Source organism: Ursus americanus, chromosome X, assembly GCF_024610735.1.
Source record: "Ursus americanus isolate L20-20 chromosome X, mUrsAme1.1.p, whole genome shotgun sequence".
In the NCBI taxonomy this organism is placed as follows: domain Eukaryota; kingdom Metazoa; phylum Chordata; class Mammalia; order Carnivora; family Ursidae; genus Ursus; species Ursus americanus.
In genome coordinates, this window is record NC_142164.1 from 107071866 (window position 1) to 107089389 (window position 17524).

The window sequence follows — 17524 nt, forward strand, 5'->3', positions numbered from 1 at the left end:
AAGTAAACCAGTTTGGATGGTTTCACTGAACACAGCAGGAAGGGCTTCAGTTTTAAGGGTATTTATTCATCACATATATAATAAGCTTCAAAGGCAGCTCAGTGACATCGGGATTCTGGGGCAGCATTTCTCTGAGTGTCTTGGCTTTAAGAAGGTTGCTGTGGCCAGCATCCCATCCTCATGCCATTATGGTCAGACGCATGAAGATGATAATGGCAGGCTGCTCCTCGTACTCCTCTCTCCTTCTACCAGGAAGGAAACTCAATTGAAGGAGCTCCCAGCAGATAGGTGCTTCTCCTTGGCCAGTACTAAGTCCTATACGGACACCGAAGGGTCTTTCCCTGGCCGAAGAGAAGGGGATGAGCATGTACGTCAGTGAAAGTAATGCTAGCTTCCGTAACAATTACCCCCCAAAGATGCCAAATGTCTAAGATACAACAGGACTTGTTTCCCAAGTCCAAAACAGATGTGCCTTATTATATCTCTGCCCTCAGCGGTAATTCAGGGACTAGGCTCCTTCTATCTTGTAGCTCCTTCATCTTCCAACTTTATCATATTTTTCTGCATGAAGCCCACAGAATAGGGAAAGAGTATGGAGAAGACACACTGCTTCCCAACCAACTTGTCCTCTAAGGGATGCATACCATTTCCACTCATTTCATCGGCAAGAACTAGTCACATGGCCCCACATAAATGATAAATGATAGATGATAGATAGATAGACAGATAGATGATAGATAGATGCAAGGATTGCTGGGAAGTGTAGTCCCTGGCTGGTTTGCTTCCTACCAGAGATATTGCTAACCCCTAGCTTTCCAAAAATTCTGGTTATACCACTTCACTTTTACAAAAGACCTACATTCATATTTGTTTTTGCTAACTGAAAGAAATCAGAAAATAATTTTCACTTTTGAGAAAAAAGCTGTTACCACACTAAGGTAGGTCTTTCATAAAAGTGAAGTGGCCTAATGCAAACTTTCGGAAAACAGGGAATACTCTTGGCTGTACGCTATTTTGGCTTAGGAAAGTTTTCATAAGAAGCTTGGATGGAAGGGGAAACCTGTACTATGCAAGGGGGAGCATAAGTAATTTGGTGTGTAGTTCGTTGTTTCTGCCATGCCATCATTAACTTAGCCAGAGCTGTGTAATGGGAATATAATGTGAGCCACATATGTCATTCTCATTGTCAACTAGGGGACCTGAAAAGAGAGGGGCAATAAATATTTTGATTGCATTATCATAAAATCTACCACAGGGTCTGTTATGTTCTCTTTCCCTCCTAGTCTAAGGGAGAGTAAGAATTGGTATGACAAAGTAGAAGAAACTATGGGTGGTACCTAATAAATATGGAGTTAAGTCAAATTTATCAGACAAATGAAATTCTTTGAGAGCTTAATAACTTTTGGATTGGGATGTGGGTTGTACCAGGACACAAAACCAGACTGCTTATGGTAGGAAGAGATATATGAACTGAATTTATCAAGGATCTGGGGGAAGAGCTTCAAGGAAGGGGCAGCAAAGATTTAAATAAGGGAATAATGAACTTTAAAAAACGTTTTGCAGTAAAATTAAGTTTTAAACCTAACCTCATTGTTCCTTTTTGACTTGCATCAACGTAGGTAGTCCATATCATTTTTTTTTCAAAATAATTGCTGAGTTGTAACACGTTTTTACCACCACAAATGTGATATGACTTTCAGAATCAGGGGCAAGCTACTGCACATACTACATTACACAAGAGTTCATCAGAAATAATTTATGGGACCTGGTAGTAACTACCAAATCTTGTTTAGAAATTTGTCCTCCATCTCAGTAGGAAAACAGACATAAAGATAGTGACTAGAATGAGCAAAAAGGAATCTGCAGCATAAAAGCCTGTTTAAAAACATTTTCTTCCAAGCAGTATAAATCATTTGCTCCCTGTTGTTGACAAAGCCCTTAAAAAAGTAAAGGTAAAGAAAGGACAACATCCCTCCCCCCAAAATGCCTATCTTATGGGACGGAAGAAAAGGAGGAGGAAACAGGGCCAGGTAAGCATTATACATCTAATTTCACTTACAGTATTAAGCAACCCAGAGTCAGATAGTTAAGGAAGGAGAGAGCTCACCTGGTTTTGACAGTCCTGGGTTATAAGGTCTAATGTAGATACTGAAGGCATGGCCAACACCATACAACCATCTGTACAAAAACTGTGGGAAATATCTGGGCCAACAGCGTTGTCAAGGGATGAGAAAGCTATTTGTCCTACTTATTTCTAATTATCTAATTCTCACATCAGCATTTTAAAAAGAAAGCTGTATAGAAGGGCAGCTGGGGGCGCCTGGGTAGCGCAGTCGTTAAACGCGCTCAGGGCGTGATCCCGGGCGTTCTGGGATCGAGTCCCACATGGGGCTCCTCCGCTGGGAGCCTGCTTCTTCCTCTCCCACTCCCCTGCTGTGTTCCCTCTCTCGCTGGCTGTCTCTCTGTCACATAAATTTAAAAAAATCTTTAAAAAAAAAAAAAAAGAAGGGCAGCTGGAGAGACATGTCAGGGCAGCTGGCAGTTTTCCTCAGAAGCAGTGTCCCTCCAAAAAAAAAATGACAATGAGAGTGGGCACTTGGTCTAAGTCTGTATCAATACATGATTCCTTCTTCTTTTTTTTAATTTGACTTTTTTTCTGGTTTAAGAATTAGTAGTCTAAAAACTGCCATGAATTTCAACAAGCCTCTAGTCCATCTTCTGGTTTATAGGGAATACAAGCCTTAGAGAAATGGTTCTTAAACCCAAGAGTGCTTCAGAATCCCCTGGAGGGGCTTTGTTGAAACCATACTGAGCCACACCCTCAGAGGTCCTGATTCAGCTTTAAAGCAGAAGTTTTAAGATCTAGTGCACGGTCCCACTCTTGCTCCTTTTTTTCTGATCAGACACCAGTAATGTCTAAGAGAGGGTCTATATCTTCAGTCTGCATCCCAGACAGAAGAACCAAAGCTGACCTCTGATGGACTTGAAATGTAAGTGAGAAATTAACATTTGTTGTTATAAGCCAATCAGATTTTGGGATTGTTATTGTAGCATAATTTATTCTAATACAGAATCCTTGTATTAAGCGTACTCAGCATTCAATAGCAGATTTGGCTTTGCAAAGAAAAAGAAAATAAATGGAAAGGCAGATAATAACCTATTCCTGTTAGGCTTGTTTTGTGTATGTGTGCACGTGCATTACTCATATACACACCAAGAGCTATGTGACCTTGTGCCAGCTGCTTGAACTTCTCTGTCCACACAAGTGAACAGCAGATAGTGTGAGGGCTGTCTGCTTGTGCTGTCTGTTAACCAATAAGTCTGAACAAAGATCACCTTTTTCAAAGATGATTTAAAGAATATATCTATATCTATCTTTCTATCTATCTATCTGTAATAAAGTACACAAAAACTAATCGCGGAAGGGAGAGAAGAGCATATTTATGAAAATTATTGACTACAGAATCTAAAATGAAAATTTTATCACCAGTTTAGCATCCTTTTGCAAGAACGTAAGATGAGATGCAAAGTCAATAGGACGGTTTGAAAGAGAGAGAGAGAGAGAGAAGAAGGAATGAAGCAAGGAAACTAAAATCTCAGTAATAGAATTTAAGTAAAAACAAAAGCAGAAATAATGCTTTGGGAAATCTTATCAGTAATGTTGAAAGCAAATTTGAGTTGTACAGAATGTCAAAAAAGGAAAAGGGACAAAAATGATAAAACAGAGAACCGCCACAGATAATTGCTCTCCCTAAAAGAGAGACCAGAACAAATGGAGGAGAAACAATTCTTGAAGGTAGAATAGAAAACCTTCCTGGACTGAAGCCATATATATGCAGAGAAAAAGGTCTCACACCTCTTAACCAGACAGATGGGACAATACGTGCAATGGAGTGGAAGCAAAAGCAGTATTTGTCTTAAACTGCATACACTTCAGTATGGCCAGAACACTGAGTACAAGGAGCAGAAGTCTAGAGAGGTGAAGTATGAACCAGATAATAAAAGGCCTTATATGGTCCCCCACCATCTCCGTCCCCCCACCCCCCGCCCTGCCCGCCAGTCCAGAACAGTCTCTGGGAGCAGTGTGGGCCTGCGGGGCTCTGATTGCAGTCTTCCCACAGGGGGCCTGCTGACCCACTAGTACAAGTACGAGGACAAGGACAGGAAACAACCTGTGGGCCGCTTCTTTGGGAATAACTGGGCTGAGAGCTACAGGAATCGCTCTGGAAGGAGCACCACTTCGAGGCCATTGCCCTGGTGGAGAAGGCCCTGCAGGCTGGCTACTGCGACAACATCCCCAGCATAACTTCGGCCGCCCTCCGGTGGATGTATCACCACTCCCAGCTCCAGGGTGCCCATGGGGGCGCAGTCATCCTGGGCATGTCCAGCGTGGAGCAGCTGGCACAGAATTCGGCGGTGACTGAAGAAGGGCCCCTGAAACCGGCTGTGGTGCAGGCCTTTGATCCAGCCTGGCATACCTGGTTGCCTATGAATGTCCCAACTACTTCTGCTAGGGCCAGTCCTGGCTCAAGCTGCCAAGGGTTTCTCTCTTTCCGGTCACCTCTTCTATTCTCTCATCCTGACCAGTCTGCCTTAAGTTGATTTAACATGGTCTTTTTTGTTGTCAAAAAAAAAAAAAAAAAGGCCTCATATACTATGCTGAGGACTTTTCTCTGTGAAGCAGGAAGCAACATCATGTATGAAGAGAGGAAAATGATCATTGCTATGGGGCTTAAAGAAAGTAGTAAGGGTTAATAACAGGAATTACTGGAAATGAGAGAGGTCACATAAAAGAGGCACCAAGGTTCTAGCAGGTATCCATAAATTTGTAGTGGCATCATTCTGTTATAGTTGTGTGACTTTTTCTTCCCAAGTGATACTTGAAAACACAGATGTAGGAATGGAAAACGCAGATAACTGGAGTGTTTAAAGGTGGTGGTTTGATGTCACCATGTGTCAAAGGGCAATTCCAGGGGCTCTGCTTACAAGAGTGGTTGAAATCAAAGGCCATGGACTTAAGTCAGGTAGAAGGTTCAGCAGATGTGAGAGCTCTCTGGTCTTTGAAGACCAAGTACATTGGGAGTAAGGGAGAGAGAGGACTGCAAGGATGAGGATTGTAAGTCCAAATAAATAGGATTTGGAAACTTAAGGTTTTAGAGATGAAGCAGTATAAAGTGATGAATGTCTAGATTCGCTAGAATATGTGCCTGGGAATGGGTGGATAAAGTAGAGGAGAGGTAAAGTCATCTGCGTTGAGGAAGTTAAGGAAACATGGCTCAGTCATGGGTGTTGGACTCATTGGGATGATGGCTGTAATTCAATTCAGATGGAGAGGAAAATTCTAATGCAATCAGCTGACAGTGACAAGGGAGGGTAAAAGATGATTACTACCAAATGAGGTGGGCCCTGAAAGAGAAATCTTGCAAGGAGTAAATACTATATCAAAGTGTCAAGTGAGAAAGCTCTAAGAGTGAGGACATACTACCTTTGGGGCTGGTGGATGGAGTGAGGAAGGAGAAAAATCAAGAGAGCAGACAAAAGTGAGTCAGTATTTTGAACTGGATGGTGGGGAGATGTTGGTACCGTTAACCTACTTGGGAGGTCCAGAGCAGAGGTTTCGTTTTCTGGGTAGAAACTTAATTTGAGGCCATGGGAATGGACAGAAATTGAGTAGGCAGGGAGAGGCTACAGAGGTGCAGGTTCAGGTGGGCTGGTTCTGGAAGGGCCTCAAGGGCCAAGCCAGGAGCTGGAAAGCCGAGGCTCATCTGCCCCATCACCTTTGCCTCCTGTGTATAAGGCTGGAAGGCCCATGGGACCAAGCTCCTGTACCTGACTGAGGAATGAGTTCTAACCCCTAGGATCCCAGGATCGCAGGACCTGGAACGCCTCGTGCATTGCTTCTTTCCCGGCGGAGTGGCAGCAGATGGCGCATGCGTCCTGGACAGAGCGGCAGAGGTGGGAATGGCCAGCAGAGGGCGCAGGCGCTGTGGCCGGAGCAGCCCAGGCGGGGCAGCATTGCTGCGAAGGAGTTGAAAGCAGGGGTCGGTGGGAGAGCGGGCCAGCGCTAGGCCGCGGACAGTAGGCGGGGCCAGAGCGGGGGCGGGGCGAGGCGGTTCCGGAAGGAAGTGGTTCCGGGTCCCGTGGCCCCACGGTGGTAGCTGTGGTACCTCTGCTGTGGGAGGCGGCGGCCGTGTGAGGGGCGAGGCCCGAGGGGCTGGCGGCCGGGCTGGCGGCGGCGGCGGCCGGCCTGGCGGCGGCGGCACAAACTTCCCGGCCGGGTGAGCGGCCCCGGGGGGCGGGCGGGGCGCGGAGGCCCCGGCCCGCAGGGAGGGCGTGTCCGTCGCCCGGGAGGGGCGGTCTTGGGGCGGCGGGTGGGGCGGCGAGTGGGGCGCGCCTTCTGGTCTCGGACTCCCGGGGGACCGCTCCCCTCCCACTGCCTCAGGCCACTGGGCTGGTGCCTTCTCAGGCGCGGCGACCCGGGCACCTGCTGCCGTGGCTCTGATCCTTCCCCGTCGTCTGGCAGGCTGCGGCCGCGGCGGTTCGAAGCTTCTGTCATGGGGACCAGGGGGTGGTGTTCAGGGACCGTGCCCTTGTCCCTGAAGCGAACCCGGACGCGTAGCCTGCGGGACCCGAGCCGAGGAGACCCTGCTTTGTCCTCCCAAGGCTCTCCTGCCGCGCAGCGGCATCTTCTTCTGATAACGTCCAGAATGAGTCGTGAAGGATGCTCTTTATCCTGCGTTGCAAAGTAAAACTTGTGTTTTTCGAAACGTATCTTGAAAATTGGCGCATCTCCTTGTGCTTTTCTAAGGTTATTAGGAAACTGGGCCGTTGACTGTCAGGATTGTCCTGTCGGTAAGTCAGGAGGAAAAGAAATAGGAGAGAAACTTCTCCCAAATATTTTCCTGCCGAAGTGCTTTTTGAGCTGCCTCCTATGTGATTGCTTTTCTTTTCTGGAACAAAGTAAAAACTACAGGTAGAAATCAGGAAGGTCTGTCTGACTTCTGGCCCAGCAACCTTTTTAACATTTTTCTGAATGAGAACTGGGATGAATGAGACTGGGATTTGGAAAGGAAAGATTTTGGTGGGGATTCATAACGAGTGCTTTATTTTTCAGTGGTATTTTAATTGTTATGATATACTAGTGTTTATTAAATGTTATTTCTCAACGGTACTTTTAAAATGGCTACTAAGGCGTTCTTTTGAAAGCCCCTGATGTTTCACAGCCCCCCATTTAAAGGTCTTATTAGAAATAATTATATATAGAAACATTTCGTAGCACATTTATTTACAAAATTTCTAAAATATGCAAAACCATGATGAAGAAGATACACTGAATATGGTTACTGGGTATACATGTCTGTTCTCTTTCTGTGCAGAGATGAATGTATGGATTTTTCTAAAGTGGATTCTCTTTTGTAACCTTTTTTTTACTTCATAGCATGCCATTACATGGCTCTAATAATTGATTTAGTTGGTTATTCCATTTTTCACTACTTAAATACATTGTTGAATACATGTAAAATCTGCACATCCATCATCACTTAGTGTACATTCCTAGATGATAGAATTGTTGGGCTTGTTTTTTTAAAATGTAAATTGCTCAGTTTCCCTCTGGAAAGGATGTGCTATTTTGCACTCCCACCAACAATCTGTGAGTGTCTTTTTCTACACCCTAGGAAAAGGCAACATTTAAAGGATTTCTACAGGATCACTTTTGGGCCATTTCTGTTCTTCTCTCCAATGAAGTACCATTATCATTCTCCAACTATCACTTTTTAAAAAAATTTTTTTGATAGCTATTCAGTTTCTCATCTTCTATTCCTCTTTTACCAGTTTAGTAAAGAAGTGTTATCCATTTGAGGCAAAGGCATCATAGAGTGAACAAGAGATTTGAACTCAGGACTTCCTTGAATTCCAGTGTCTCTGATTCCTTGAACAAATCACTTTTTCTAAGAGGTGATTTCCTCAACTCTAAACTAGATATTATAGTGCCTTTGCCTTATCTTTCTTATAGGGTGGTTTTTTAAGGGTCAAATGGGACATTTATGAAAGGTACATTTAAACATACTTTGTCTTATTAACAATTATTGCCATATTGTGAAAATTTCAGAGCACAAAAGCATCTTGATTTTTTTAAGTAAAATTCTGAATTCAGAAAAGCCATTCTCTGATACCCTTTGCCTCATGCTCTTTCACTTCTTAAATCTGAAGTTTTTTTACTTCTGTCCTAGATTATATTCAGAATGCTATCAGAGTTATGAAATTAGGTGAATGAATGAATCTGCACACATACTGAAGGAGCACATATTTAAAGGCACTATATATAAAGCTGAGGGGGACAAATATAAAGCTAAATAAAACACAATCCTTGAGATCATGATAAATAAAACATAGTCTTTGTGCCCTACAGCTACAGAATGTTCAGGCAGCTAAAGGGCAGAAAAGCTGCTTTCCAAATTTAGACGGCAATTTTAGATGTGATGCAGGATGTCAACTATTCTCAAGTGTCCTAAAGTCCAATTCTGCTGACCGAGCATCTGCGCAAATGACCAAGCAGTCTCTTCAGGGTCATCTTTCTAAAGGTAGGAATTGCGAGTTGAGGAAGTGTTAGTATTTGAGTCTGAGAATCTGTATTCTGGTTTCAGGTCCTTCACCTGGGGCAGATTGGTTAGCTTTTTTGAGGCTTGTTTTTTTTCACCTGTGAAATGGAGGTTAATTCCAGCTCCCTCGGAGTTTGTTGTGAGGATTAAATGAGATATTTGCAAGACACTTATTGAACCAGGAAGTACTAACACTCCCGTGGTCCTTATCCACTGAAACCTTAACATCTTGAGGAAAGAAACTAGGTCTCTTGCAACATTGTGTGCCTCCCCACTACTAGTCACTGGCACTTAGTAATGTTTGCCAAATTAACGTAAAATATGACTGCTGATAAAAATTTAGTATGGACTGTTGAAGAAGGTAATATGTAAATGTAGGATAGTGAGAGAAATTGACTACAGTATTTGGAGTTTATTAAGGAATCAAAGGAAACACTGAATTAATTGGACCCAGGTTCATCTCTACTATGAATGTCATTCTACGTTATATCCCCAGTGCCAGGCACATAGTCCCTCCTTATCAACAGTAGACCTACTCCCTAGACCCCTGTCACCCAGCCACAACCCAGTTTCTTCCTCCTTTTCCAGTCAGCCTGTTAGAAGGAGTTGGGTTTTCTTGTGTTTTGTTTTTTTAAGATTTTATTTTTTCATTTATTCTTTTATTGAGCACTTATGTCATATCATGTAGATACTACGGATTTAGTGATAAATAAAATAAATGTAGTCCTTATCCTAGTAGAGGAGTTCATCTCCTGATATTTAAGAGAGACATTAAACAAATAACCTCAAATATAGAAAGATATGATAGAGGTAGGTCAGGAAGACTTAGGTAATAGGGAAACCTCTTTAAGAAACTGGCTTTTTGGGGCCCCTGGGTGGCTCAGTCGGCTGGGCGTCTTCCTTTAGCTCAGGTCATGATCCCAGGGTCCTGGGATGGAGCCCTGCTTTGGGCTCCTTGCTGAGCAGGGAGTCTGCTTCTCCCTCTTCCTCTGCTGCTCCCCTACTTGTGCTCCCCCTCTTTCTTTTTTTTTTTTATAATAATATTTTTTATTATATTATGTTAGTCACCATACAGTACATCCCTGGTTTTTGATGTAAAGTTCCATGATTCATTAGTTGCGTATAACACCCAGTGCACCATGCAATACGTGCCTTCCTTACTACCCATCACCAGCCTATCCCATTCCCCCACCCCCCTCCCCTCTGAAGCCCTCAGTTTGTTTCTCAGAGTCCATAGTTAAGATTTTATTTTAAAATAATCTCTGCACCCAACATGGCACTTGGCAACCCTGAAATCAAGAGTTGCTTGGTACACCGACTGAGCCAGTCAGGTGCCCCTAGAAGGAGTCATTAATAATTAGCTTTCTTAAATCTCCTTACCTTCCACTTAGTCCTAAAGCCATGTGTTCACATTTTTTATTCCTTTTACTGGACCTCTATGCAGCTTTTGTCATGAAAGTCTCCTTTCTTGAAATATTCTTTAGTTTATGAGATTCTATGCTCTAGGGTTCCCTCCTTCCTTAGAGGATGTTCTTTGTCTCCTTGGCTGGTTCATCTTCCTTGAAAGGTTGATGTTCCTATAGGCTTGATCCCTCTCATGGTACATGAGGTCTGGAATGATTTATAGAGCATTGAGGCTGTCTGGTATTTGAAGGTTTGGTAGAATTCTCCTGTGAAACCGTCTGGTCCTGATGCTTTTTCAGGGATATTTCCTTAATAACTTTATTTCTTCTATGAAAATCAGTCTATTTAGGCTTTCTTTTTTTTTAGCTGTAAAAAACTAGGGTTTATTCATTTATTTATTTATTTATTTTGGTTTTGGGAATAGAATTTGGTGATTTATCACTTACATATAACACTCAGTGCTTATCACAACAAGTACCTCAATACCCATCACACATCTAGCCCATCCCCCACCCACCTCCCTCCACCAACCCTCAGTTTGTTCTCTATTGTTAAGAGTCTCTTATGGTTTCCTTCCCTCTCTCTCTCTCCTTTTTCTCTCCTTCCCATAGATTCATCTGTTTTGTTTCCTAAGTTCAGCATATGAGTGAAATCATATGGTATTTGTCTTTCTCTGATTGGCTTATTTTGTTTAGCTGTTTAAGCTGTCTAACTCTAATGGGGTCAATTTTGGTAGTTTGTTTTTTTCTAGCAAATTATCTCTTTCGTGTGACTTTTCAAATTTATTAGGTGGACAGCTACACAGTAATCTCTCATGATTTAAAGAATTTTCTATTTCAATGGTTGCTTTCTCCCTCACTCTGTCTTATTTTTGTATATTTGTGTTTCCCCCTTTTTTCTTAATCACATTATATAGTGATTTATCTATTTTAATTTTTTTCAAAAACTACAGAATTTTATATTATTACTCAGATCTAGTTTTCTATTCTCTGTCTCATTTCTTCCCCTGTTTTTATCTTTTTTTAAAAACAAGATTATTTATTTATTTATTTGTCAGAGAGTGAGAGAGTGCACAAGCAGAGGGAGCAGCAGGCAGAGGGGGAAGCAGGCTCCCCGCTGAGCAGGGAGCCCGAGGTAGGGGTGGATCCTAGGACCCCGGGATCATGACCCGAGCTGAGGACAGACGCTTAATTGGCTGAGCCACCCAGGTGTCCCTGTTTTTATCTTTATTATTTCCTTCCTTATGCTTTCTTTTGGTTTACCTTGTTATTTTTTTTAGGTTTTTTTCTTGGAAATGAATTTATTTGTATTACTTCATTTTTATTGATAAATATGTTTAGAGCAACAAATTTTCCTTTGATCACTGCTTTAAATGTATCCCGTAGAATGTGATATGTGGTGCTGTCATTGAGATTATTTCTTTAAAAATCGATAATTTCAGTTATTTAATAGGAGGTTTTTAAATTTCTAGATGGAAGAGCTTTTCTGTTACTTTTATAAGTAAATTCTAGTTTTATTACATTATGATCAGAGGATATTTGTAATTCTTCTATTTCGTGGGAGTCACTGATGTTTTCTTTATGATGTAATATATGAGTACTTTTGGTGAATGTAGCATGAGCATGAGTTAAGAATGTATATTCTCTGGTATCAGAGTATAGAGTTTGATAAATATCCTTAAGATTTACTCTATTGATTATGCTGTTTAGATCTTCTATCTCCTTATTTCTGGACCATTGAATTGTCTAATATACCACTGAGAGTGCATAAAGTCTCCTGTTAGTAGGTGTTTCTCTTTCTCCTTGAATCTCAAGTAGTTTTCATTTCATAAACGTGGTTGCTGTGTTATATTCATGTGAATATGTGTATTTTTATGTGTTCTGTCTAAATCATGGATTGTGGCTTTCAGCACTATAAAGTGTCTTTTTCTGTTTTTGTTTTTGTTTTTTTGGTCATGATAAATGCTTTAGGACTTGAATTCTTTGCCTGATCCCAGAAATGCCACCCTGCTCTCTTTTTGTTACCAATTGCCTGGTATACTTTGGCCATCCTTTCATTTTTAATGTTTCAACATCACTTTGTTTAAATGTGTCTTGTACAACTCCTTGAGTTTTGTTTTGCAAGTCAGATTGAAACTTTTTATTTTAATAGGCAAGTTAAGCCCATTCACATTTATTGTTAGGACTAATATATTTAGCCTCAACTCTATCAAAATATTTTGTTATATTTGCTGTTTCTTTGGCTATGAGGTGTATTTTTTTTGTTTTTTATTTAAAAAATTGGGGGGTGGTATTTAGGAAGGCTTGTATTTTTGTTCTTATGGTTGACCTTTGTCCTTATACCTTTATAAATGTCCTTACTCCCCTGGTTGTTTATTTAACCTTTCGTGTGTGTGTGAGAAAAATACATTGTATTCATGAAATCAAAGTAGGTTAATGAGAGGCAACGGTGAGATTCTTTATCCACTTCCAGCTCCTCCTTATTGAAAAATTGACACCTGGCCTCTGTAGCCAACAGCATTAATCCATGTTCTGGTCTCCTCAGGTCTGGCTTCCTCTGATTTGTTGGTCACCGTCTTGTTCTGTGGGCTCTGACTCTGTCCAGTTCTGTGCGAGATTGTGGCTTCTTTGTTGCAAAGGTTTTCCTGGGGAATTCTTTGCATTTGTAAATGCTGGGTTCCTATTTAATATGAAATTTTTGTCAGCTGATTTTTTTTCTTTTTTGGTAACATCTTTACTGAGGTATAATTATTATACCACACAATTCACCCATTGAAAAGTGTACAATTCAGTGTTTTTTGGTATATGCAGAGTTGTGCAGCCATCACCACAGTCCAGTTTTATCACATTCATCATCCCCCAAAGAAACCCTGTGTCTATTCCCAGTGCCCCACCATCCCACCACCCCACCCAGGCAACCACCAGTCTACTTTTTTGTTTTTGTTTCTGTTTCTGTGGATTTGCCTATTCTGGACCTTTCATATAAATGGAAGCATACAATATGTGGTCTTCTGTAACTGGCTTCCTTCCCTTAGCATAACAATTTCAAGGTTCATTTCTGTTTGACCATGTGTTAGTACTTCATTCCTTTTTATAGTCAAATAATGTTCATTTGTATGGGTATACCAATTTTGGTTTATTCACTTATTTCTAAATGGGCAGTGGAATTATTTCTACTTTTTAGCTATTATGACTAATGCTGCTATGAATATTTGTGTACAAGTTTTTGTGTGGACATCTATTTTTATTTCTCTTGGATATATATGTAGGAGTAGAATTGCTGGGTCATATAGTAACTCTGTTTAATTTTTTTAAAGATTTATTTAGTTAGTTTTGAGAGAGAGAGAGAGAGCATGAATGGGAGGGGCCGAAGAAGAGGGAGAGAGAATCCCAAGCAGACTCTGCACCGAGCGCAGAGCCTTACACGGGGCTTGATCTCATGACTCTGAGCTCACGACCTGAGCCAAAACCAAGAGTTGGACGCCCATCCAACTGTGTCCCCTAGGTGCCCCTGTTTAATTTTTTTAAAAGATTTTTTTTAGATTTTGTTTGTTTATTTGAGAGAAAGGGAGGGAGAGAGCAAGAAAGCACGAGTGGGGGGAGGAGCAGAGGGAGAGGGACAAGCTGACTCCGTGCTGAGAGCAGAGCCCAACACAGGGATCTATCCCACCACCCTGAGATTATGACCTGAGCTGAAACCAAGAGTTGGATGCTCAACCAACTGGGCCACCCAAGAGCCCCTCTGTGTTTAATTTTTTACGGAACTGCCAGACTGTTTTCCCAAGCTGCAGCATCATTTTACATACCCCCAGCAATGCGTGAGGCTTCCCTTATCTCTTCACCTTTTCAGCACTTATTATAGCCATCTAGTTGGTGTGAAGTGGTACCTCATGGTTTTGATTTGCATCTCCCTAATGAGTAATGTTGTTGAGCATCTTTTTATGTGCTTATTGGGCATCTGTATACCTTCTCTGGAGAAATGTTGATTCATCTCCTTTGCCCATTTCTTAATTGGGTTGTCTTTTATTATTGAATTGTAAGACGTTTTCTTTTGTATGTTCTAGATACAATCCTTTATCAGATATGATTTGCAAAACATTTTCTCCCATTCTGTGGGTTTCCTTTTTGCTTTTTTGATAGTATCCTTTACAGTGTAAATGTTTTAAATTTTGATGATGCCTCATTTATCTAATTTTTTCTCCTGTTGTCTGTGTTTTTAATGTAATATCTGACCCAAGGTCACAAAGATTATTTACCTTCCTGTTTTCCTCTTACAGCTTTGGCTCTCACATTTAGGTCTTTGATCCATTTTCAGTTAATTTTTGTATGTAGTGTGAGGTAGGGTTGAACTTTATTGTTTTGCTTATGGATATCCAGTTGTCCCAGCACTGTGTGTTGATTTGTGTAACCTCTTAATATCTGATTTATCAGGTTCCCCCTCAGTATGCTTTAAACCCATCTACTGCCTATACAACATCAACATTGAACTTTTACCATTATTTTCTTCTCCTGTGTCGTCTTCTCCCATTTTTTAGTTGTAGTTTTTCTGTTTTGTCACAGTGTGCCACAATTTTACATTAGTCTTTCACCTTCCTCCTCCTCTTTCTTTTAATGTCTTATATGTATATTTACATATTTTAATGCTCACCATTGGTCCTTTACTGACATTTTCTCACTCATAATTTGGTTGGATGAAGCTCATCCTCTATCTAGTAGATTTCTCAGAAAGGGCTAGTTAAGTACAGAAATTCCCTATGTTCTTGTATGCTGAAAACTGTTTTTTTCTTTAGCCTTGGTATTTGAAGAATAGCTTAGCTGATATAAAGTCCTTGGTTCACACTTAGTTTCATTGATTTTATTTTATTTTTTTATACTAAATGCTGACCCATTGTTGCCTTGCTTTGTATGTTAGTTTTGCAATATATGATGCTAGTCTACTTCCTTTGGATTTTTAAGTTATTTATTCTTTTTACCTAGAGGTCTTTTATCTTTTTTTAAAGATTTTGTTTGTTTATTTATTTGAGAGAGAGAGAGAACGTGCAAGAGCATGAGCGGGGGGAGGGGGAGGCAGAGGGAGAGAGAATCTCAAGCAGACTTCATACCCAGTACATAGCCTTATGTGGGGCTTGATCCCACGACCCTGAGATCATAACCAGGGCCGAAACCAAGAGTCAGATGCTTAATGGACTGAGCCACCCAGGCACCCTGAGGATTTTATCTTTGAAATCAAATAGTTTTTACTAGGCTATGTTTCAGAGTTTATAATTTTAGGTTTATTTTCCCAGGTATCTGGTGAGCCGTTCATTGTACAGATTCAGGTATTTTTCCATTTCTGAAAAGCGTTCTCTCTCTCTCTCTCTTTCTTTCTGAGAGAGAGAGAGAGAGAGAGAGAGAGCATGAGCAGTGGGGGGGGGGCGGGGCAGAGGGAGAGGGAGAGAGAATCTTAAGCAGACTCCATGCCCAGCATGGAACCTGACATGGGGCTCAGTCTCACAACCCTGAGATTATGATCTGAGCCAATATCAAGAGTCGGATGCTTAACTGACGGAACCACTAGGCACCCCTGGAAAGTTTTCCTGAGTTTTAGTTTAAATGTTAGTTTATTTCCATTATTTGGTTTTTCTTCTCGGAGACTACACTAATACAAATATTATTCCTTCTTTGCCTGTCTTCTAGTTCCACTACTTTCTTTCTGACTTAATCTCTGTCTCACTCACTCACTTACTGTCATTTTCATTTTTTTTGTTGTTTTCTTGCTTTTCTTTGATGTTGCTTAGTAAATTTTCATTTGAGTTTATTCTCCCTTGAACACCTTGTAATTTATCTTCACTTCTGTGATAATTTAGTCTTTTTTCTCCCATTTTTTCCTCTGAGTTCAGTTAACTTTTTTCTGTCATTTCAATCTGTTTTTTAAATTTATTTCTGTTCTTAGTTCTTAAGTTTCTGATTCAAGGTGAGGTTTTTTAAAAAATATATCCTTAAATGCTTTCGGATATATTTAATTCTGCTTGGAGTATAAACTTAGGGTTTTCTTCTGCTTCCTGTTTTTTGAGGGAGGAATTTTCCTCAGTTGAGAAATTCTCTTTTTTAACTTTCTTATAAACACATGGAAATCATTAGACTTTAAAAATTTTGCAAATCTTGTGAGTATGAAATGGTATCTTACTGTTTTAATTTTATCTTCCTGATTAGGTATGATTGAGTATCTTTTCAGCTAACTGGACATTTATGTTTCCTTTTTATTGTAAACTCAAAGGGTAGAACTGCCATTTACTGAGGTGGGACAGAGACCATGGGAGGAGCAGATTTTGGAGGGAGGTCAGGATTTTGTTCTTGGACATGTTTATAGCACCCAGTAGTTTGCTGGATATGTAAGACTGCAGTACAGAGGATAGGTGAGGGCTGGAGATATAAATTTGGGGGTTGTTACTTTATAAAGAGTATTTAAAGCCATGAGACTAAAAGAGAGTGTAGACTGGGGAAAGAGTGTAGACAAGCTTCACAAGAGGAAGGTTTTATGGTGATGGGAAGGATCTACGGAAGAAGGGGAAATGTTGTGGGAGCAAGAGGAGACTTGCTGGAGCTGGGTCTTTCACTTGAGTCAGGGAGTGTGTCCAGTGCTGTCGTGGTAGAGATGGCCTCCTTTGGCACCCGCATTCTCTTCAGCATCTTCCTGGGAGTGTAGGTCCTTGCTGTCTAGTCATCTTTCTGTTTTTAAGGGCAGGTGGGTTCATTCACTACCCCTGGCCCTGTACAGTTCACTCTGAAGTAGCAGTGTAAACCAGTTTATCTACTGTTATTGACATCTCCTTTTCCCTGGTCACAAACCCTGCTGGTGTTTCAGTCTTTTCTCTCTTTGTGTCCTGAAGTTGGTTCCTTTGATTAATTTTGGTAGTCACAAATAAATTACTTTAAAACAGAGATTGCAAACTTTTTCTGTAAAGGACCAGATAGTAAATATTATGGGCTTTGTGCTCCACGGACAGTTTCTGTTACATATTCTCATCCCTCTCCCCATCCTCCCTCCTCCTCCTCCTCCACCTCCAACCACAGCAATAACAACAACCCTTAAAAATGTAAAAACCACTCTTAGGTTTTTACTCTTTGGTTTTAAATGAACTCTCTTTCTCTCTTATCCATTAAGCCCTGAGCCAGTACTTTTCATTACTAGCTTGTGTACTAAGCAATTGCAAACAAAGTTAACTTTTTAAAAAAGTTTTATTGAGATGTAACTTACAGGTTTGAAGTGTGCAATTCCATGGTTTTTAGTATGTTCTCAGAGTTGTACAACCATCTTCATAATATCTGATCTAATTTCAGAGTGTTTTCATCACCCCATAGTTAACTTTTTTACAGCTTTGAGGTATAATTTATATGCAATAAAATTCACCCATTTTCAAGTGACTAGTTTGAATTTTAATAAAGCTAATTTTAATATATTGAAGGAAAATATTCTGAGTAATACTTTTTTTAAAGATTTTATTTATTTATTTGAGAGAGAGTGCATGCACACGAGCAGGG

General features: G+C 40.8%; 1 protein-coding gene across 7 annotated transcripts in view; it reads left to right on the forward strand.

The window, feature by feature from the left end:
- Positions 1 to 6130: 6130 nt before the first annotated feature.
- Positions 6131 to 17524, forward strand: part of BCLAF3 (BCLAF1 and THRAP3 family member 3) — a 61930-nt gene continuing 50536 nt past the window's right edge. For 4 of the 7 annotated variants that reach the window (XM_045801278.2, XM_087859896.1, XM_045801275.2 and 1 more), the window contains exon 1: positions 6131 to 6278. The gene's annotated coding sequence lies outside the window, so the exon portion shown is untranslated. Of the gene's footprint in view, positions 6279 to 6397; positions 6853 to 8410; positions 8583 to 17524 lie in introns of those variants that run through there. The other 3 variants (XM_045801279.2, XM_045801280.2, XM_087859895.1) reach the window with 3 other exon arrangements.